This window comes from Zonotrichia albicollis, chromosome 10, assembly GCF_047830755.1.
Source record: "Zonotrichia albicollis isolate bZonAlb1 chromosome 10, bZonAlb1.hap1, whole genome shotgun sequence".
Lineage (NCBI taxonomy): Eukaryota > Metazoa > Chordata > Aves > Passeriformes > Passerellidae > Zonotrichia > Zonotrichia albicollis.
In genome coordinates, this window is record NC_133828.1 from 18,320,092 (window position 1) to 18,343,356 (window position 23,265).

Below are 23,265 nucleotides of genomic sequence, written 5' to 3' on the forward strand. Positions count from 1 at the left end.
AAAGGAGATTTAAGGTGTGAGATGCCACAGAAGGCACCATCCTCTCAGCAAGACTTTCCCCAATAATCTATTGCACAAGGCATAATGCTCTCTCACACTAAATTTATGTCTCAGGTTAGGCACAGCTCTTGTAAATTTCTTAGCCTGACTAATGTATTTTACTTCATTGAGGCTCTGTGGTACTCTGAATCTCTGAAAATTAATCCAAAAGTGTTACCTTCTGCATGTACACTGAACAAGAAGACGTTGCCTGACATTCACAACTACATAAACAAAATTTGAAATATGAAATATAAAACTATGTGAGAAGAACACAATATAAATCCACCAGGAGATAGAAAGTGCATGAAAGGTTTTTGCTGTTGGTGACAAAAAAGAAACAACACATTGGACATGAATGTAAGAAAATGTTTTAAGGTAAGTACATGCTTCTGGGGAGAGCCTGGTGCTCTCATTTTAACAGGGAGAGGGCTTTACAGGTTGATTCATTCCAATCCTGTTGACACAACAGAAACTAAATCCCTCATTCTTTGGTTTGAATTCACACATTTACCTCATATTTACACATTTGAAAATGCTGATTCTAACACAAAGCCCTGGAATTTTTTTTCTCAGATACTTTTTCAAAACAGACAAGACAGAGAAAAACATTCGGATTTTAGGTATATTTTAGTGTGTTCAGGATTTCCTTAAATGGTTATTGTCTTCTTTATTCCTCACATGCCTGTTTGTTTGGCAACCATGAGCAAAGATTTTGTGCAGTCAATCCTGCTTCTTTTCCATTTGCACTTCTTCATATTCTGATAAACTGTACTGGTTGCCTTTATAGCAAAATAAGACTGTATAAAATAATCTCTAATGTTTTACTTCAGAGATCAAATATGTAAATAGGGTGTGAAATAAAGCTTCTTTGATTACAAGAAATATAGCGAGTCTCGGCTTTCTTGCATATCCCTAACTGAAATGAAGCTGAGACAATCAAAGAAAGAAATTTCAGCTTCAGCAGGATACGTTGATGAGATATTTTAGTGTCTTTGAACAACGATTTAGAATTGTATCGACTGCGATGAACATCGGAATTAATTTCTTGTCATTCATGGTGATATCTGAATTTTTATTTCAAGTGATAATTTACAAAAATGTAGAGCTTTAGCACACAGATCATCTCATTAACTTAAAGGTGTCTGTTCATGTGCTTAAGCTGTCACACACTGAGTCCTTGGGTGGAAAAAATAAGATAATATTTTACTTTAAGAAAGATCAGTAAAAACACACTTCTCAAAACCTCAAATTCAAGATGTACAAAAGATTCTTAAAGCAACATTAAAATATATCAAAAAGGAGCTTAATCCAAAATTGACTAATGTTATTCAGATATATTTAAATTTACTTCAATATGATGTTGAATCAAGCCCATATTGCTGAGCTATGTAAACAATTTCTTGACCTATTAACTGATACATCACTTAACTACAACTTTGTTTGTTCTTTTGTTATTATATAGTTTCTCCTGATTTATACCAGCAGATCAACATCTCATGCCATCACTGTTTTAGTCTGTGCGTTCCAGTTATGTCTAAGTACATGAAAAATCAACCTTAAACTCACAGATGTTACAAAGGTTATCATAACTTTTAGGAACAGTGAATCCACAGATTGTACCTTGCCTTCTCTTGAAGACAGACTGGGGTTGAGCTCTTCTGATGAAATTGTTTATCACTCTTGGATCACCTTTTCTCACCATACTTTGCTACACTACCATCATCTGTGCAGCTGGTGCCACTGCATTTGACTTATTCTTCAGTCACACTGCCAACTGGATGAGATAAATTAAATCAATATTCTTCTCCTTACAGATGAAATTAATTTAGCAATTTATAACATAATGCTGTAGACATCCTTTTCTTTGTCCAGTTCTACACTACAATGCATCAAAGTATTCTGCTTGGCATTTGAATTAACGTAACTTAATTTGTGAGCAGCAACTCCTTCTGTCATAATGAAATCATTCAGTCTTTGATTTCAAGTCTATTGCCTAGTCTGGGCATTTTTACCCACTACCAGTGAACTTTGTTTCAGATATCAAAATACAGAGTAAAAACCATACATCCCAACAGTGTGTCACTTGTAGTTCTAATGTTTAAATGAGTTCTTTTGATTATTTTTTAAGAAATACCATCTTTAGCTAATTAGAATTCAAGTTTATGCAAAATATTTTCATACCGTTTTGTTTGTACTGAATGAAAACATGAGGGCTTTTTTTTCTGGCTGTAAAGATGCCAGCAGGAGCAAACTAATGAGCCCCAAAAAGAGAACATTTGTACAGCTGGAGTCTGAATGTTAGCAAGCTGCTTGTTTTTGACTGACACTATAACAGTCGTGGTGGTGGAAGGTGATCAATAATACTCCCTCTGTGACAATGTAAATAGTATCATCCAAGAGTGATTCCCAAGCAAAAATATTGAGAGTCAGCTCAATTAGGGTAAGCATACAAGACCTCAGATCGTTCTTCTAAGTGCCTTACCCTTTGGTGTTTCCAAATTTAATTCAAAAATGGGTTGATCAGTGCCTTGTTTAAAGCATTCACGATTGCTCTGGTATATGGTAGGCAGGAAGCATGATAATAAATAAGAACATATTTTAGAATTAATAGTTATTAAGCTCTTAAAATATTAACTTTGGAAAATGATTTTTTATCTTGCTGTTTACTTTGAGTTAGATCATTCCTCCCATCAGCTTCAACCTGTTGTGTATTTAATACACAGAGGAGTGACTGTTCATTTTCATGCTGATATATGCAGTAATGTACATAATCCAGATTATTCAAAAATTTTACAGGATGTGTCTACATGATCTTAGTTCAACTCCAACAGAGACAGACTTCCTTAGAAACAAATAAAATATAACCCCATCTGAACAGAGGGCACAATGGTTTGTCACTATTGCCAAAACTGTGGGTTTTTTCTAAGCAATGCAGGAGTATTCCTGGAATGAGAGGCTTTAAAAAGAAAAGAAGGAAAAAAATGAGCAAATGTAAGGCAACTTGAAGAAGAGATAGAAATACTTAGAAGGATGGATGAATCAAAAAGGCAGAGAGAAGTAAGATTAGGAAGGTGTGAAGGCATGAAGGCTACAGATACAGACCATGAAGAGCTTCAAGCAATGTTTTTTTGTGTTTTGCCCACAGCTGGAGCAATAAGATTCAATAGTTTGAAGAAATAGAGGATTTTTTCATTTTTATTGTACTTTTGGAGTATTTAATGCCTCACTAGACCTAAAAACCCTAGGGTCCCATGCTCATTTCAATTCAATTAAGATATACAGGCTGTGCAAAATATATATCGATAGGGAGCAGCATTTTCAGAAATAACTGCTTATTTGTGCACTTTTTAGCTCATTATAACAGGCTCATGGAATCCAACTTTAAATAAAGGCTGTTGGTGGACTAAATTACAACACAGTATCAAGAGACTTCATGAACTAGATATATTCCATTTTATTAAGCTTTCATTATATGTACTATGAGTCAGCAATATTCAGGCCCTGCTAAACAGACTCCCGGTGCTTACTCTAAATCTTAAAGGCATGTATTTTTTGCCAAGGGTACCCAGTAAATGAACTGTAGGTTTTGGCCCTCTCCCTGTTAAAATAGACTTGACAGAGTGTCTGTCTCACAGACATTTTGAATCTCCTTCCAGAAAGCTGCCAAACACCCAGAGAGAGAGCAGCATCCTTGCTTCCATGCTTTAGGCATTGTCCTTCCATGACAGTATTTTTCCATGCAAATACACCAACTGCCTAAGGCTTTATTTTCAAGATGACAAAGTGCTTTTTTAAAATTCTGAAGTGAACAAGTTATTTCTCCTGTTAAATTACAACTCTGGTTCGAGGTGAAGAAGGGGGCTTTGTCCTGAAGACCTCTCACAGCGAGGGTGATGCTGCTCTGCCTTTTTCCCTGCACACAGCCTCACTGTCCAAGGGACTGTCACTCAACATGCTAGACACAATTAGTGTCTGATGTGGGTTTTAGTCTTTTTCTCTCACTGTATCTTCTCCAGCCATGAGAAGGCCACTTAACATCACAAACAGCCCTCAGCATGTGCAGCTCAGGGAGCTCTGATGCCCTCCTGCCAAAATGGAGTAGGTCCCTTCTAGCCTGAGGCACCAGCCCCTCAGCCAGGCAGTTCAAGCGAGCAGGGCAGCATTTTGGGGGGCAGCATTAAACCAACAGCAAGCAGGGGATGGGTAACCCTTCTGTGTGATTTTTGGGGTGACAGTGAAGGTACAAATGACAATAAAGAAGGCAGCAAGCATCAGCAGTTTATTGTTCTTCAGTAGAACCTTACACACCCTCCATCCCACATGCACTGCACCTGTGTGCGCTCTGTTCCCTGTGGTGGTTGGTCAGTGCCCCTCAGCACTGTGCCCTGTCCTGCACAGCTGTAGCTCATTGGGGATGAGGCTCAGCCCAGCCCCACTCCCAACCACCACACACTGTCTCTATATTGGGGAGCCCCTGGAGCAGTAGGGAGCTGGTTCTGAAGAACGTGTGCAGTCCCTGGGCCCTGCGAGCCCCCTCGCGTGAGGGTGAGCGTGTGAGGGGCCTGGGCAGAGAGGGGCGCTGAGGTTTAGGCGGGAAAAATCTTCAAGAAATGGTGTGGAAAAGGCAGCAAGCTGGTAGACTGAGGGGAAACAGCACCTTCAGAAGGAGCTGCCTGGTGGCCTGGGTCACTGTCCCAGCTGGTTGAAGCACCTCCAGTGACAGGAGCCCAGCAGGAGGAAGGGAGAGCGCTGGTGGCACCTGCAGGGACCTGCGGCAGCTGGTGAGTGCCCTGTGGTCTTTTTTTCTTTTTCTCGGGAAAGCATAACTGATAGTAAGCATGATACAAATATAGCTCCAGGGGACAGCAAGGTTCTTCAAATACTTCCAAGACTCAGTTTACTTGTTACAAATGCACCCAAAATGTTGATGGTGAAATGCAATTTCCTTAAAGGAAAAAGGAGGGAAGGCTTCAGTGTTGGTGCAATTCCTACAAGGCCTAAGTGAGGGACTATCTGATGCTGTTACTTTCTTAAGGGTTTTTTTGGGAACACAATGGTAGAGGTAACATTGGGGATCACACTTGCTCCAATTCCTTGAATTGTAACAACTCTAAAATTGCTCTATTTTTTGGAATATTTCTGTGTTGTACGTATTAATGTCCCCATACTGAAGGATTCAAGATACCCCCATTGCAAGTAGTTATGGGACTTGATTCACCTTTGAAGTCAATAGAAAAACTGCAGTCAGTTCCTCACAGTATTGATATTGCAAAGCATATAGAAAAAATTATATTTAAAATAGCACTGGTCTGCAAGCTGGAGTGAAAGGTAACCTGAAACTTTCATTCTCAAGATATAGTAATTTCTTTGGTTTAACTATAAGATAAAAGAATTCAGATCTTACCTTGTTTTTCTGGTTTGTGTTCTGGAATCTTCAGCATCTCTTTTATAATGTGAGTTGGTACAAGCATGTTGATGTTACAGTTAAGTCTGGCATTAGAATGATGTGTGATAACATCAGAAAAATAGCACTCAGGGTATCATCTGCTACTGTGATATGTAAACAGAGTATTGAACATATGTACATACACTAACAAATCTGTCTTAATTACCAGCAAAGTATTAAGTTCTTTACCACATAGAAACTTCTGGTGTACTCTGGTCAGTGATTAGGCATTATAATCACTTTCTTCCTTACTAAGAAATTTGTGAATTAATGAAATAATAATTGCTTAAGTAGAAGAAAAAGTGCATGCAGAACAGACACTGCTCGCTTCTAAATGTATTCACCTGGTGTTTCTTAGCTTTATTAAGAAGTTGGCTGTTGTCACATTTCTCAAAGAAATAATCATATTATCTGTTTCGTACATAATGCATGTAAAAAAATTGAATACTTAAGCCAGGAAAAATACTCTGGGTTAATGAATTGATTTATTATAATTCTGAATTGTTAAAATGAAATAGTGCCCCTGGCACAAAGGTTAAGTGTTATTTTTAACCACTGAATGTCATTCAGATGACTTTCAAAAATATATTGATGCTGAAGAATGTACAATACCAGAAACGTGCAAGTATAGATTGTAAGTAGGGGCAAATCACAGAGACATTTATAACAATCCCAGAGATTTCTGATAATTGAGGTCAAATAGAGACATAATAGGATGTGCCATCTGAAGAAAGTAAGGGTGCCTTCTGTCCTGCTGGGGACCTGGAGAATTCCCTCTGCTCCTACTCTTCACTGCAGCTTTTGAGTTTATCTATCAGAGCCAGGTTTGAAGCCAGTGAGTGGTTGACCTATGGATGTGCAAATTGCAATCCATTGTCTCCAGCAGCCAGAGGTTTTGAGATGGTCTTTGTTCATTCTTCCTTCTTCCAGACAGAGGTGTAAGAAATCTCAGTCACTGCAGTTCAGAACCCTTTTTTCCCTGACACCTGATTGGTGTCAGTACCCCTGAATGCAGCAACCCCTGAATTTCAGTCACTGAGAGCCTGAAGTGTATAATCCAGCTCTTGGACAGCTGACAACAATCACCTCATTGTGTCAGTGTGAGGTATCCCTGGTCTCATCTAGAGATACCTAGACTGGAGAAAATACTGGGGAACTCTTCTCAGTGGTGATTAGTTCCTGTTTTAGCCCTACAATGCAAAGAAGAGGGGAAAGGGGTGAGGATCTGATTGGATTTGTGCCTCATGTTTGCATATATATCCTTAATCATGCCCAGAAATCTGACTTATTTGCTGCAACTCATTTGCCTTTTTAATGGTATTGAATTTGGCATAAAAAGTTAGGAAAAAACCAAATGGGAGTTACATGGGAAAATTAGGGAAGATAAAGTTAGTGGGAAGAAAATTTAACAGCCAAAATAAGCAAATACATTTTAAAAAAACAGATATTAACCAGAATATCCAACTCAGAATCTCTGATTTTTGTCTTTGCTTCTTAATCAGTAACAAAAGGGAATAAGTCTATTTGTTGCTTTTGAGGGTCACCTTTACAGGTGATTTATAGTTTATGGTGCTACAGTAATTTCTGGAGAGGTATGGGGCAAAGAGAGAGCCCTGAGCCTGTCAAGACTATTGAAAGCTTGATGATGGTGGCATCAAATTAAAGACAAGCACCTTGTATCTCAGGCAGTCCTAGGGGAAAAAGAAAAAAAATTTTTGTCTAAAATAGTAAAAAGGATTGTAGTGGGTGTCATATAACTTTTTCATTATCCTGTCACACTTGGAAATCCTGCATTGCAGAGCCTCAAAGTTAAGAGTAAAACAAATTTATTGCAGTTTATTGGTTCTTTAGGGTATTTTACATTTTTTATTTTTGGCCACTTTTCCTAGCCAGATTTCAGATTTGGTATTAATCTCCCATCTCACTCTTGACATGAAATTTAGTTTTGCAGGGGATTGGCAGAGATAAATTCAGTTCAAGGGAAGATACAGTTTTCCTTCTGGGTTGCAAATCTAAAATGAGGAGATCAAAAACTCTTTATTCTCTGTTAATTTCAGTGTCACTTTTGATGAGAGGATATTCTCTATTTCAAAACATATTTTGTGTAATAAATAGTCTCTGTGGTATTTTTAGCATGGCAAAAATACTTTTGTTAATTTTTGGTGCTTTACTGAAAGAGAAAAAGCAGTTGCAGCTTAGGCCTGGAAGACCATGTCTCCCTTACTGGAGCCACATATTTGTGCAAGTTTTTTATATCAAAACTATATAAACTTTGTGTTCTTTACAAGGCTAAATATTTATGGTTGTGTGAAACTGGTTCACTTATGTACAAATCCATGGTCACTAAATGATTGCAATGTGTTAGTTACTGCATGAATGCAGAGGAAATAAACAATCTGCTGAAACAGGCATCATGAAGGGCATTCAGACTCATGGGAATGCTTTGTGGTGTGCAGCTAACAGTAATGCATGGAGATGAATATTTCTGTAGGGTTTTTGGAGTTTGAGGGATTTTCATTAAAACAAAAAGGATTTTATTTCTTTCCTACTTAGGCATTCAGCCATCAAACAAGAAAAATAGATTCCTAATGCCCAAGGGGAACTAATACCTGGCCCAGAAGTAATTAGATTTCTGCTTAATTTATAGTTATATTAATTATTAAGTCACTTCTCAAGTCATGAAGTTTATGGGGTCTGGACAAAACTGAAGTTTAACTTGGTTTACACATCAGAAGACAATGACCTCTTCCTATATGTCAAGAAGAGTTAGATTTGAACAACTTTGGCAGTCAAAGACCAGAAATTCTATTTGTCATTGTTATTCTAAATCTGCTGTTGTAGTTTCACTTACTTGAATGGGAATGATTTATTGAATTACCCATTTGGGATCAAATGCAAGGTTCTGTTGTTCAGATGATCATAGAAAAGAAATACAGGTGAGGATAGAAACTTTGAAGATAGAATATTTCTGTTCCCAGCTAGTGGATAACTCTTTCAAACAGGGTCACAGCAAACACAAAAGGTTTTGTGTAGCTGTGTTAAGGAATACACAGTGGCTTTCACAACCTGCTCCCTTTTGCTGCCTTTATCTCTGATCAAAATGGAGAATCATTAGGGATTTGAAAGTGCATGACTAGAAGCGGGTTAGAAAATAAAAAATCCTTCTGCATTTCAGAAGCAATTCAAGGTTGTGGAAGGAAAGCAGGGTGCCCCAGGTGTATCTATCAATGCTAACACAAACACTTTATTCTCTTCCCTTCCCTTCTGCTGTGTACACGTGCATAGCAATTACTCCGGCTGCAGGAACTCGTTTTGCAAGGATCTCTTGTCACAGCAGGTGCCATCCTAATGCCAAAGCAGAAACTGAACTCATTCCAAATCACTAATTTCTTCCATGGACTTATTGTTTGGTTTTGCATTACCTTGGGAGGTTTGGTTACATCAGAGGCTGGTGCCTCAGACAGGTAGTTCAACAACCTCAGCTTGTTATGTTAAGAGTTGAATAAGGGTTTATGAACCTGATGTGTAAATGGCAACGAGCTGGACTTGTGGTTTCACTGCTTCTTGTCCTGCAAGATTCCAGTGTGTCATGGACAAGGGCAGCTGTGAGCCTTGAAACTTGGTTTGTGTTCCCACCAAAAAAAAAAGTGAGTACCTTTCACATGTCACTTGTTTCTCAGCCACAGGTAGCACTGCACACATCAGTCTCTTTCCAGTCTGCTTGCTTATTACTGCTGGTTCATTGCTTCTCTGCTGGGTTTCTCCTTCTGGAACCATTTGATCACTGTCCCCGAGACAGTCTGGTCCAGTCTTTGTGTGTAGGTTACCATGATGGAACAGAAGTGAATAGCTTTGCTATTTTCCTCTTTGGGTACTTTTTTTCTCCTGCTTCAGCCAGGAGAACACAGAGGCTGCCTTCCATTCTCTTGTCTGCAATGTTACACAAAATATGAAATACAAAGCAGGTAATCTACATGGTTTAGTGCACCCTCTCTTCGACAGCAGTACTGTCTCCTGACTTTAGGAAAAAGAGAATGCCAAATAGGCAAGATAGGTGGAGAAGAAAATAAAAAGTCAATATCAAATAGCAATGATGGTGAGCCAAGGCAGAACAATTCATTCCAACAGATACAAAGAATTTAAGCTGGCAAATGATGGAGCCCTGGGATTTGGCTGTACAGACCAATATTTCTTGTAAGATTATTGTACTTTCTTGTAGGAGTGTCCTTTCTGTTAAGGGTTTTCCTACCTCTAAACTGTTTGTTTCCTTAATTAAAAAAAAAAAGGCAGGTATAAGCTTCCCACAAAGCAGCAGTAGAGTCATTCCTGAGTTATTTGGGATGGAACAAGAGAACCATGATTACTTAGGAAAAACACTTGCTGAGACCTTACAAGCCACGCTGCAACCCACAGTGGACTTGGAAGGGTATTGCAGAATAAACATCCAGAAATGGGTTTCTAATGGAAACCTTGACAGGCTTAAAAGCAAAGCAGTGCACAGGTGCCACTATAATTAAGAGCAGTGACCCTTCAAAGAAAGGGTTTGTCAGCAGGTAAATAAACTGCCATTGTGCAGCTCACTTGTTAAAAAAGGAAAGTTTGGGAAGTAATTGGAAAATTGGCATCAATGGATGCCATCTCAGCCATCTCAGTTATAAGAGCCAGCTGCCTGCTGTGGTATGAATAGAGTGTATGTGCTATTAAAAACAAGGGCTTTGTTCTGAGAGCCATGCTACAGGTAATCTGAACTCTTCTGTTGATAGCCTGTTCACAGCTGTCAGGTTCTTTAACATATTTTTTAGTCATATCCCACCTGCCCCAGTCTGGGTGTGTGTAATACAGCAGGTCAGGTGGATAGAAATATTCCCATGAGTGAGCTGAGCTTCAGACAGTCTGTCTACATGTGCCAACATGGATCTGTACATGTGCTCCCTCTCCTTTATATATTTTTTCTTAACTTGACCTTTCAATTTGTCAGTGTAGTTGTACCCTGTTTTGACTCATTCATGGTCTACTGAGGCCAGTTAAAGCTGGGGGGTTGGCTGTGTTTTCTGGTGGCTGCTTTGTTGTTTTATTTTTTTATTACAGCATGAATATTGTTTCAGGCACTTTCACAGAAGCCTGGTAAAATTGCTGAATGGCCTTGGCTGCTCAGACTGGCAGAGACATTGTCACAGCTGAATCCCTGCACCATCACAGACTCAAACAGCAATATTGTTTTCAGAGTGGTGAAAAAACCAGTATGGAGTTTGGAGTAGTATTGTTTATCATCACATATCTTGTTCTAGAGGTTTATCCTGCATGCTTTTCCCTGTATGCAAGCTCTCCTGTGGGCCAGTATGATCCTGGAATTTCTGCAGGGAAGGTAGCCAGGTTGTCTCAGGCTTCATGTCATGTTACTGGGGATTTGAGAATTTTTTTTACAGGGCAGAATTTTTCCAGATCATCCATCTATGTGTCTGTCTTGAAAGGGAATATTTTGCTTTTTTTAATCAGGGATAATGATTTGGACCTGCCAGACACTGGTTTTAAGGCAGATTTAAAATTCAAGCTTAAATAGCAACTCAGTTAAAGTGGTACAAAATCTTACATAATTGCTCTCAATTTTTTAACTTATTTTGTTCTGCTTCCACTTCAGATTCAAAACCTTAACTGTTTCTATGCTGGGAAATAGAGAAGTACAATTTTGCTACTTAAACAGTAGCATCTAGAAAAAATCAAATCTTTTCTCCACTAATCTGATATTTACTATCTCTTCATCTTGAACTTTTGCTAGAAAAACATGACACAAATCAGTTGGAACTCCAGACTAAGGACTGCAGGGTTTGAAGCAGCAGGATTTTTTAATATTTTTTTCCCTCTCGCAGTCTGTATTTCTCAGTGTGATGCTGAGAAATACAGACAAGTGTTCTAGTGTTTGCAGACTGGTGCTAGGTTTCTTCAGCAAAGCTGAAAATGTAAGTGCAGTCCTGATCAAACTTGATCTATAAATTGAGCTATGTTTTTTGAAATGGCTGGTTAATACCTGGTGGGTGGGTGTGTGCTCATAGTGACTTGAGAGAAGCTTGAAGCTGTAAAGTTTATGGCAGCTCTAATTTTGACTACTGAGGAAGCAAAGCAAAGCTTCTGAAGGTTTCACCTGCTTAATCCCTTTTTTAACACCTTGCAGATTGCTTGTTTATCCAACTGGCTGCTTTGATAAAGCTTCTTATCTCAGATCAAGAGCACAGTATCTATCAACTTCCATTTATTCAATTCTAAGAATAAGAGTCTATCAGTTTTGTTATCTGGATCTTTGCAGTACTTTAATTTTGGAATAAGAAGCCACATTTAGCAGACAATTTACTCTTAAACATGACTTCCTGGAGCTGTGGGTCTGACTATGAGCCTGCAGTGTGCCCCGGTAGCCAAGAAAGCCAGCAGCATCCTGGCTTTACACAGAGAGTGTGGCCAGCAGTACTAGAGCAGTGATCACAAGGTCACATTTGAAATTACTGTGTGTTTTTAGGCCACTCACTACAAGAAAGATATTGAGGTACTGGAGTGTGTCGAAAAGAGGGAAATTAAGCTGGTGTAAGGGTTGGAGCACTCCTCTTAGGAGAAGTGGCTGAGGGAGTTTATCCTGGAAGAAAGGATCTCAGGGAAGACCCTAGTACTCTCTACACCTATAACAGGAGGCTGTAGCAAGACAGGTGTCGGTCTCTTCTCCAGAGCAACGAGTGACAGGATAAGAAATGGCCTCAGGCTGTCCCATGGGAGAGCAGGCTGCCTGGGAAGTGGTGGAGTCACCATCCCTGGAGGTATATTAAAGGCATGTTGATGTGACCCTTAAGGCTTTTTATCTCAGCATTTTCTTGGGATTTTGATTGGTGGTCAAGGCTCTGGGGGCCTTTGGTCTCTTCCAGACACCTAAAATGTCTTTTCTACACCATCCCAGGAAAATGCTGTCACTCAAAATAAAGGAGAAGAAAGGTCCTACCAGCTTAGATTCAGACTTAATGTTGCAAGAACTCATTTAATGCAGAAAATGGATTGTCTTCCAGTTGTAAAACAAAATTACAGTGATGTGTAGGTGTTGAAGAGAAGATAAAATTGGGAGGGGGTTTTACTTTCTGATTAGAAATTTAGGAGTTAGATGGAATAATGACAGCTTTATTAATGCACATGGAAGCATGTTGTGATGGCAGTGTAGAAGGAACTTGCACTTACCTTGCTTTCCTGGCTGGAAAGATCTGTGAACCTCTAATTCTTCAGCTGAAATATTAATGTTCTGGAGCTCTCTGGTTTAACTGCTTCTAACACTTTCAAATAAGCTTGTAGGAAGGCTACTGAAATAAATGTAGTTGATTTCTTTCTCATTAGCTTTTTCCTTTGGTGATTTTGTTTGCCTCTTTCACATAAAATCTTCTGAAGATACAAGGTCTTACAGACTAGTCATTAATCCCTATTTTGGAAAGCCATAGTGACCTTGCACATACAGGTGTGCATTGGTAAGGGATGAGTGTGATCATCCATCATCACACCTAACACTGGGCAAAGTAGAAAGAGCTAAATATAGAACTGGCCAAGAGGTCAACCAGTGATGATGTCATCACCTCCCAGAGCTGCTTTTCATACCAGGATGGTATGGACCAGCATATTGTCTGTGAAAAGAAATAGAGGTAAATAAAGAAATAAACTTTCAGAGGTAAATAAAGAAATAAGCTTTTACCTCTTCCTGAGATTGAAGGGTCCATTGAACATTCACCCTTGAAAATCTGGCAGTTGTTTATTCAATGTTTGGAGTCCACTGTTTCTGCCTGGAGCCTGGCTGAAGATGGGTTCTTCTTGCAAGACCTGCTCAGGAGCAGTGGAATCTGCAAGTGTGCTCCTTTGCCTGCTGCTTGTCCTCTGGGATTACTTCTGCAGGAACTTGAAATCTGGAGACTTTTGAGTTCACTGTTAGTGTTTGAAGTTGAGCATTACTTACTCATCTAGTTCTTACTGCAAGCACCAGGTATGTCCTACTAGATTGTAACAATAATCCCCTCTCTGATCTCCAATGCTGGCAGTACATCTTTAATTAGGAAAAGCACACAAGTATCAGTTGTCCATTCCCCTCATACTTGTCCAGCATCTTGAATGGCTGTATTCAGGAGTTTCCTCCTATCTGTCTCTGGGCATGTGTTACAAGTTCAGAGAAAAAAAAAAAAAGTATTAATATGAGTGGTAGGAACAAACCTTTTGTCTGTTCAGGCTTCAATATGCCATTTCTGAAGTGCTCCTAATGCCACAGTGTTCTCTCTCTCTGAACCAAGTTAATGACACTCTTCTGACTACATATTCTGTAGAAATTTTTTCCTCTTTACAATACTTTAACCCTTTCATTCATTTCAAGGAGCTAAGATTTGAATTTATGTCACACAGGGTTAATCCATTCTCCACAGTGAAGTGGAAAAATTCAGAAATAATGTAATCTGTTCCACTGCCATCCATATAAAATATTGTTTACACTCCAGGCCTATTGCTTCAGGAAATTATTGATAGGAACAGCTGCTCCTTCATGAGAAAAGTAGAAAAGTCCTTCCTCTCTGACCAGGGGCACTTTTCAGCCACCTTTACTTTATCACTATGACACAGAAGCATGCAAGATTGGATTTCAGACTTGGAATAATAATAAAAAGAATTGTCTAGCAAAGAAACTCTCTAAAACTTCACTCAGGAATTTTTGAGAAACTCTGAGCCATCTTCTTGTGCTCCAAAGGATTTGTTCAAAACAAAATGAAATTTGGAGCATAAGATATACAGCACAATCAGAATCCAACTTCAAATGTACCTCATTGCTACTGAGCTGAACACTATAATTACAATTATAACTCTGCAGTGCTTTATGCATAAATTATTTAAATTAAACCACATAGATTATTCAAATTTTATCTCCAAGAAACACTTCCAAAAGCCTGCTAAGACACACTTTGCAACTCACTGCTAACATGAAAAACTCTTAAAGGCTTGATTATTTTTTTAAATGTGTTTGGAACTAGACTCTGTGCAGTGACTTGACTTATTTCAAGTTGAAGGAGTCTTGGGTTAAATGCATTTGGTGCTGGTAGTGTTTTTTCAGATCCACCTTCAAGCTCAGTTGAGCAAAAGGCTAAGCTGGTGCCATTCAGTCTTTCCTTGCCTTTCCTGATAACACACTAGTGTTCTGTGAGGAGTTTAATGCAAAGCAAAAGGCTCTGCAGCAAAAAGAAGGAACTCGTACTTTTTATCTTGTAGGAGCAGCTCTGGTGGGTGTGGTTATTTGACATGATATTGACAATTATTCACTTGGGACAATCCTAACAAAATTGTCTTTTCACATGAAAATATTACTGAGAGAAGGTTCTGCTGGGGTAAACCTGACTCCTGGAGGATAGCCCTTGTTTTGAGCATTTCTCATGGGTGGCTAAGAAAAGGAACTTCATCAGTTCATTCCCCTTACAACAATATTTGCCAAGTCCTACAGACAAACAAGTCAGAATACCTGTAGCAAACCATAGCATCTTTGTCTTTTCAGCAGTACTAAGAAAAAATTTGGTTTTGGGAGCAATTCAATAAAGGTTTTTACTTTTCTCTCTGCCAGTTCCTTTTTCCACTGAAATCCCCTAAACAATGTTTAATATTATGAATATTCTTAAGTGAGTCACTGGCTGCAGACAGTATTAAAATCAATCACTGAGTTGTAGTATACAAGCAACTGGCTTGCAATTTACAAAAGACTGTTTTAATCCTCTTATTTTTGGACATCATAATTTTGTATTCCTCAATCTCACCGAAGATTTTCATTTAGTAGAGTTCTATTTCCCAAAAAATCAGTGGAAAGTGATGTTAAGTCAACACAGAATGTCTGAAAATCTCCTGCCTGAAGTTTTTTGTTCATATTAGAGTGAAAATTTACTGCTGCAGGAACTGTAATGAAGAAGGGTGTGCTTTTTAGTGTCATCTTGTCTGAACAAATAACTAACAGGATTTTGCAGATGGTTATTTGGAGGAGAAATTAGTATTACTATGACACCTAGACACCTAATGAGAAAGAAAAATAGACCTGTTCCACATTGCTGGAATTGTGGAGAAAGATAACTGAATATCTAAAATTCCCCCTGGGCTTTGTATTTCTTAAATTAAAAATGAAAGGAAATGCTTTCAGTTTTGTACGCTTCATCACAAACTGAGTATGAAGTTAGTTCTGCATAGTAACTCACTGAAATGACACATGATTTGAGGGTCTATATAAAGTTAGAGAAATACTCCTGATTTTTTTTGTGTGGGTTAATCAGACCTTTAGTCTTTGCATGATCAAGTAAGCAGGGCTGTAAGGGGCCATCTTTCTCAAAGCAAAGGGCCAGGGAGTTGTTAACCTCATGAAACAACTGCTGAACATCAACAGCAAGATATTCCTTTATTCCTGCAATGATGGAAGTCATGATTCTTCTTCCAGGTGTTATTTCCTGCTGCTAAGTCTTTAATACCTCTTTCAGATACAGTATTTGTAGCACCATGTGATTTAGATCTTCACTTGTACTTTCATCTTTTCAATTCTGGAAAGCACAACAGTAGCGCAGGGTTTTTATGTTTTGGGGTGGATTGGGTTTTTTGCACCCCACCCAGATCTGTGTGTTTGGCACTCATAGGAAAGAAAGGTGTAACCTCAATACCCATTTTTGGGATGAGTCAGAGTCTCTCTGAGATTTCAGAGTGTCTCTGAAATGCAAAGACAGTTTGTATATCAAATCAGTGGATGTTTGTAAATCTAATTCAGTGGATAAACAGGAATGTTCAGTTATTTCTTCTTGAGTTCCAAAAAGAACAATAAGCATATTTTCTCTCCCCCCCCCCCCCTTAATTTCCTTAAAAGTAAATGTTTCTCTACTTCCTTCTTTGAGACTGTTTTACAGTTAAAAACACTTAAATCGGAAATAAGCTTTAATGTCGCATGCAAATTCTAAACCCCTCAGCTTCAGTTGTATAATGAAATCATGTCCAGGCACAGTGTGACATGCTAAAGATGGTGTTATTTCAAACCCCTGTCGTTTATAGCCCACAGTTCTGTGATAATTTTTTCAAAAATCCTTTAAAGATTCCCCATGTTATCACTGAAAATACTTCATTGTTGTCTTTAATTATTCTGACGCAAATGTGGTAGATTATAAATGTAATAAATTATCAAACTGGCTACAATTAATTGTGTGTTTCAAAGGCCTAATTCTGAACTCTTTACACAGAACTGAACACAGGTATATCCTATCCAGTGGCATAGCTCTCGCCATGCACTGGTGGCAGGATATCAGCGTCCTGTTGCAGAGCTGAGAGAAGGCTGCTTTAATTTAATGCTGCTGTTTTCTATGCATAGCAGCACAGAGCATTTGTCTAGTACTGTCAGTGGACAGTCGTTAAAAATAATCTTGTGGTGAAACTTGCACTTAAATAGAATCTTCATGTAGCAGAGGTTGCTCATGAACCTAACATAAAGTAAATCTTCTTGCACAACAAAAATAACATTTACTAAATAAGAAAAACTAGTCCGGTTTTCAAAACAATTTAAAGTTAATCAAATCCAGATTAAATCTTATTGATTTCTCTTCTCAATAAATGTGTATTTATTCATGCTCATTTGTAGCATGAATTGTTTGTAAGTGCAGATATTTATAAATACTTCTTTCAGAAAAGAAGCCTGAACAGAAGCCTCTGTTCACCATTATTGTTGATTACTCTTACCTGCCTGATAAAGTCCCACACATGCATCATGAAAAGCTTTTGGAAGAGGAACAAAAACCTCTCTATCAGAGAGTCAATCAGCCAAAATGCAAAATACAAGTGAGAGCTTACAGATATCCCGAGAGCCTTTTCTACACTGATAGTGGTTGTGAAAACCATCTTTCAAGGAACTCTGAACTGCTTTGTATAAACAAGTTGTTTTCTCTGTCATTGCTCCTATTTTGCAGAAGCAGCCAAGCTCTTAACTGTCTGTTCTGAATGTGCTTTTTTGCTAAAAGCATTTCCCATCTGCTGACCTTTATTTTACTACTTGTGTTCTACTTCCCAATTTTATGATTGGTAGTGAAGGATGGAACCCTTCCTTAAAGGAATTGTCTTTTGAGGGATTTGAGGTTTTATAACGATTAGGTAAATATTTAAAAGATAAAAGAAACAGAGTTTATTGAAAAGAATTATTATACACAAGCAATTAATTCTGGAAGAACAAGGATATTATGGGTCAAATACTGCTGAACGGCCCAAAGGCCTCTGCAAAGTACGAAGATGTCTACTACCAATAAATAAGCCTTTTTTATTTTTTACTAAGCCATTATCTTGTATTTAGAGGGAGAATATAAAGGAAAAAAAATCCTAATAGGTTACATGTAGAAGTTCATATTTTAGAGAGAGTTTTAACTTGTTATGTCCGTGTACTGTTAATTTTACTTCCAGCCACATTAGTAATCCATAATTTGCTCCAATTTATGAGTGCATGCTGCCTCTTTTATTTTCAGTCATCCATCTTCAGGGAAGCTGTTGTTAAAGGAAGCCTCAGTTTCACTGTGTGACTTGGACTGCGGGTTCTGAATGATAGGTTTTATTACTGGCTTATGCTAATGCCCTGGAGATGGAAATCTTTAAGGCTGTAACTGCATCTGCAGCCCTGGGAGCTATCAGGGAGTAGATGTTCATCTGATAAATCATCTGACAAAACCATGGAGCCAAGTGGCTTCTGTGGACACCAGTTTGCTGGAATTTACCCGAAGATAATTGAAGAAGGAATAAAGTTATTACAAAGGAATGACAGTAGGAAGTGCATGAGTCAGAAGACGCAGGTGGAGGAGGACTGTTAAGATCTTAAATATGTCCCAGAATGGCAAGAAAAAGCATGATGCAATCTCCACCACCCCCTTGTGTTTGCTATCTGAAGTAAAATAATTATAGGTCTTGCAATCTTGGGTAAAGCTGATGTTAATCTGCTTTCCAGTATTGCTAAGTCACTGTAAACATAGAACTCATGAGGCTGCATCTCTAAAAGGAATACATTATGAGTTTATTGAAGTGTTTTAGGAACCTGTTTTTTCTGAAGCACTGAAGCTGTTAGACTGAACTTTTTCACGCAGTGCTGGAGAAAAACAAAAGGATTGAGAAATGGTGACTGCAGCCTACAAAGACAGTAAACCTGAAATCTTGCTATATTATATACTGCAGTAGGATTTCAGTTTAATGTTTCCATTTCTCCTTTTTAAAAAAAATTATAGGCACTTGAGCCTGAATCTGTTGCCTTGTATTTGTGCAGTCCTCAGTGCTGAAAATTGGAGTGCTTATGCATTAGACTGCACTGTCCTTAACAGGATATGATGCATGTCAAAGGCAAGCCTGACTCAGTACATACTGCTCATCTGAAATAATTCATGGCATAGAATTGCAGACCATCTCAAGTTGGAAGGGACCCATAATCATATAGTTCAACACTTCCTCACAGAGCTAAGCAATGTTGCTGGATGGAATTCTATAATTCTTCCTGATCATGTCTCAGAGGTTTCACTGTCCTTTAAGACTGTTTTTTCTGCTCTCTTTCCCCCAAAGATTTCCCGTTAAGTGTGTCCCAAACAATGATAAAAATCAAAGGCTTTTCTTCCTTCAAACTCTCTGTCCAAGGCTGTGATGAAGCTGCTCCTATTTCGTATCAGAGATCTGGATGAGGGAATCAAGCACACTCTGTCAGTTTGCAGGTGACATCAAGTTGGGCAGCAGTGTTGATCTGTTGGAGAGCAGGAAGGGATCTGGACAGTCTGGATCAATGGCTGAGGCCAGTGGTGTGAGGTTCAAGGAACAGGGGCAGGTCCTGCCCTTGGGTCACCACAACCCCATGACCGTGACCCAGCACTGCAGGCTTGGTGAGAGTGGAAAGAGTATTGAAAGTAACCTGTGGTGTGAAAATGTAACAAATATATTCTGTTTATACTCATTTATGTCATGGTGAGAAACAGACTCCTGAAACTGTCTAAAAGTATAATTTTTTCAGAACTTTTTTCACAATTTAAATCTAGCATGGCTTATAAATTAATAAATGGAATAAGTGTGACTGATTAAGGAGATAAATAGCGTTTAGATTTGCTGTTTAATTCAGAGATTGTCATCACCTGTCCCAGCTTCATTGTTCATCAGTAAGTCTCAAAAGGCTCCATAAGCTTATCTGGTCTGTAACGTACATTCACCTTTCAGAAATCTTCCATCCTATTTAATATTCAAATAAATCTTCTTCTAGTTCACAACTAATTATTAAAAGTGTAGACAGTGAAATATTATCATCCAGAGTGTTATAAACACGTTTCAGTTTTTTGTTATGGTGTTTCAAGTTTCCTTGTTGCTATCTTCACAGCAGAGGCACCAGCAGCCTTCCTACCTGCACAGGGTCCTATTAACTACAGTCAAACTGAGCAGGTTGTAAGAGTTTGCCAGATCATTTCACCAACTAAAGCAAACAAGCTGTAATATTGAGAACCTGTGGGAAAATGAGTGTGTTTTGATTCTTTTATCACAAACACCTTTTACTATTGCTGTCAAGTATGTAAGTTTAGCTGAGACAAGGGCTCTGTTAATTCAGACATGTGAAGTGTCCTAATTTGACTAATTGAAGTCAGATTGCTTTGGAATGGTACCAGGTAGAACTGCAGTTATTTCAACTTCTAGTTCTTCCCTTTCAGCATCACATGTCACTGGATCAATCCTGCAAAAACAGCTCTAGCCTTTGGAACTGAAAAGGTCCCTCAGAGCTGAGAGAATCTCCTCCACCTGTGGATGGAGCAATCCTGAAAAAGACTAGAAGAAAATTTGTGCCTTGGACACAAAATAGTGAAGAATTTCATTAAATCCCTTTGGTAGTAATTTTTTTAGGTCCAGGATAGGCTGTTACATGGAAGGATGGGAGAAGGCTGCAAGGCAGCTGGGCTTTTACTGACAAGGGCCTATTTCAAGTCTCAGTGAAGTGTTCCAACTGGACTTCAGACTCTTGTTTATACTTGCATTTTTAAAAGCATCCATAGAAGTTTAATGTCCAATACACTGGAGAATGAGTAGTGTCAGTCAGTCCTATTTCCTGCCTCCCATTCATGTAACATTAGCATAGTTTTGTCTTTGTGATTCTAATATTCTGACTAACCTATAATATTCTGTTATTTATTTGTCAACACCACCTGCATTAAATTAAATTTGTAAATTAAAAATAGCACGCTTGTTACAGTGTCAAGTTTCTTATTCTCAGTAGCAACTGGTAACTGTGTTATGTTCAGGCAAAGGAAGAAAATTGAAAAAGGATTTGTAAGCATTTTTCAAATTACTTCAGGTAAATAATAAGCAACTTTCCTCTTCTCCTGTTATACAGTGATAGCTCTCTTTAATTTTCCAGTGCTAAATTAATTTACAGTTGCTTCAGACCTCAGTAATTTGTTCATGGTAAATGCACATCTGGGAGAGTTCTGGGGATCTGGAATGAAGAAATACAAATTGCATTTCTTAGCTTTAGTCTGTCATTATGGCTGCACATAGATGGAAATACACAGAAACATGAAACATAATGAGAGAAGACTGGCTAGTTTTGGTCACGATTTTCAGAGACCTCAGGGAGTAGAATACCTATTTCCTATTAAATTTCATTTAAGTTATTGGGAATGCACCCCTTTTAGGAGGATCTTAGTCATCCTTAGTAATCCTTGTGGTAATAGTCTCCATAAATTACACCAATGAATGTTTGGGGCATTTTTAATGGGGAAAAAATGTGCTACAAAGTTTACATTTGTGCCATAGGACAGATGAAATCATAGTGATCCCCATTGGCTTTACTATTGGATTCGGAATAGATCTTTTCAAATGAGATTGAAGTTTTTTACATGGAAGTAGAATATGATGTGCTAGAGCAATATCATCAACACATCCCTGATTTTTGTCTGGCTAAAATAAGGTGCCCTAGAAGATCAGGGCTATAGCCTTCCTTGGATCCTAAGCATTTTGTTGCTTTGGTGCCTTTCTTCTCTCTTGCTAGATTTGTAACTCAAGTGTTTCAAGTAAATGCCTAAATTGTTATGAATGCAGTTCTGAATATGATGGTAATATTACTGAGAAAGACATGTACCTGACCAATTTAAATGTTATAACCTCTCATATCACTTCTATGGTGGGAAAAAGGGTGTTGTACCTGAAGGGGTTTCTTGTTTGCCCTTCCAGTATGCTCGCTTGATATTGTGATTTCCTATATTCCTATTTTCTAACAGAATCCTATTTCATACTAATAAAGAACAAAGAATTCCTTCAAACTCTTCTGAAGAGTGTATTTCACTCTGAGATGATTCTGGAAAGCTTGGTAGCATGTGTTTCCTTAAAGGCAAAAATGCAAATATAGCCATCAAGATGTTACTCTTATTTTCTGTGCCTTCCACATTAACTTTCCTAGAGCCAACAATTATTCCTGTTCCATTAGTACTGCAAATCAGAGATAAGACTTCTTCCTTCTAGTGTACAGTGGAGAGTTTTTAATATGGGTTTTTTCAGGTTTCTGTTGCCTAACAGATCCAACATGCTTCTGCTAGCAGGATTGGGTACAGCATGATCTTTTAAACCTTCCCAGTGAGCAGAATTCCTCGGGCAAACTGGAATCACCATCCTGATTTCCAACGTATTCTTTTTCCCAGTGACACCTCAATGATACTATAGCTTCCTGCTGTCCTCAAAATCTGCTGGTTTTCAGGATGAAACACTAAAATGCTGTTCCCCTTATAATTTCAAGCAGCCCTAGGGCTGAGTGTGCCCTATGAAGGACTCCCTTCAGGGATACATGTGTGCTTGCAGTCACATGCTTTGTCAGTAAAAACATATGGACTCTAACTTGTACTTCATGTTTTGGAAATTTCTTCAGGTTCTTACTATCCATGTATTATTTCAGTTGCAGGTAAATCTGGAAACTGCCTGCAACTGAAGGTGCTTTAAGTTGAAAACTATTTCTTGAGAGGTTCTATAGTTGCTTGAGAGGGAGGGCTGCCCCCCTATCTAATTTTTATTATCTCTCTTTCTGTTACTGGATTTTTTTATTTGTTAGGTTTGGCAAGTTTGGCTTGATTATTGTTGCACTGTGTGATACCATTGTGCTTTTCCACTAACCAGGTATATAAGTCTGCATCTTGCCTGTGTCTGACATTTATTCCTCAAATGATGAGGGGGAAAAAAGCTATTTACAGATCTCTCCCTGCAAGGCAGTGAGGAACAGTCTTCCAACAGGAGAGAATTACTTCAGATGCAGCTGGTGGGGTGTAGGCCTTTCAATCTGAGACCATGAGAAAGTGGTACAAATAATTCTTGTAGAAAAAAAGTAAATTCCTTCCTATTCCCTCCTGTGGACGACATGTTTTAACTATTCCATGTGACCTCATGGAAAAAATGTATTGTTCTGTTTCTTATTAATCAGGATTTTGCATCAATCTCATGTGATTCCAGGGACTAATTGTGAGGTGGTTACCCTTAGCAACCTGTCTTTTACCTTGGATCACCAAATAATGACCCCAATGGATGTAGCAGGTGTTCTCCATAACAATTGCAGGGGAACAGAGAATACTACAGTGATATGCATTTATCTAAACTGGAAACTCACTTAAGGAGAAGACTTCTAGATTTTGCTTTACAATCTGGTGTTTCTATGCTCTGCAGTTCAGAAAGTATATTTCAAAGTAGAGCAGAGAAAAGAATCACAAGAAATCAATTAGAAAAGACAGGAAAAAGCACTACAAAAC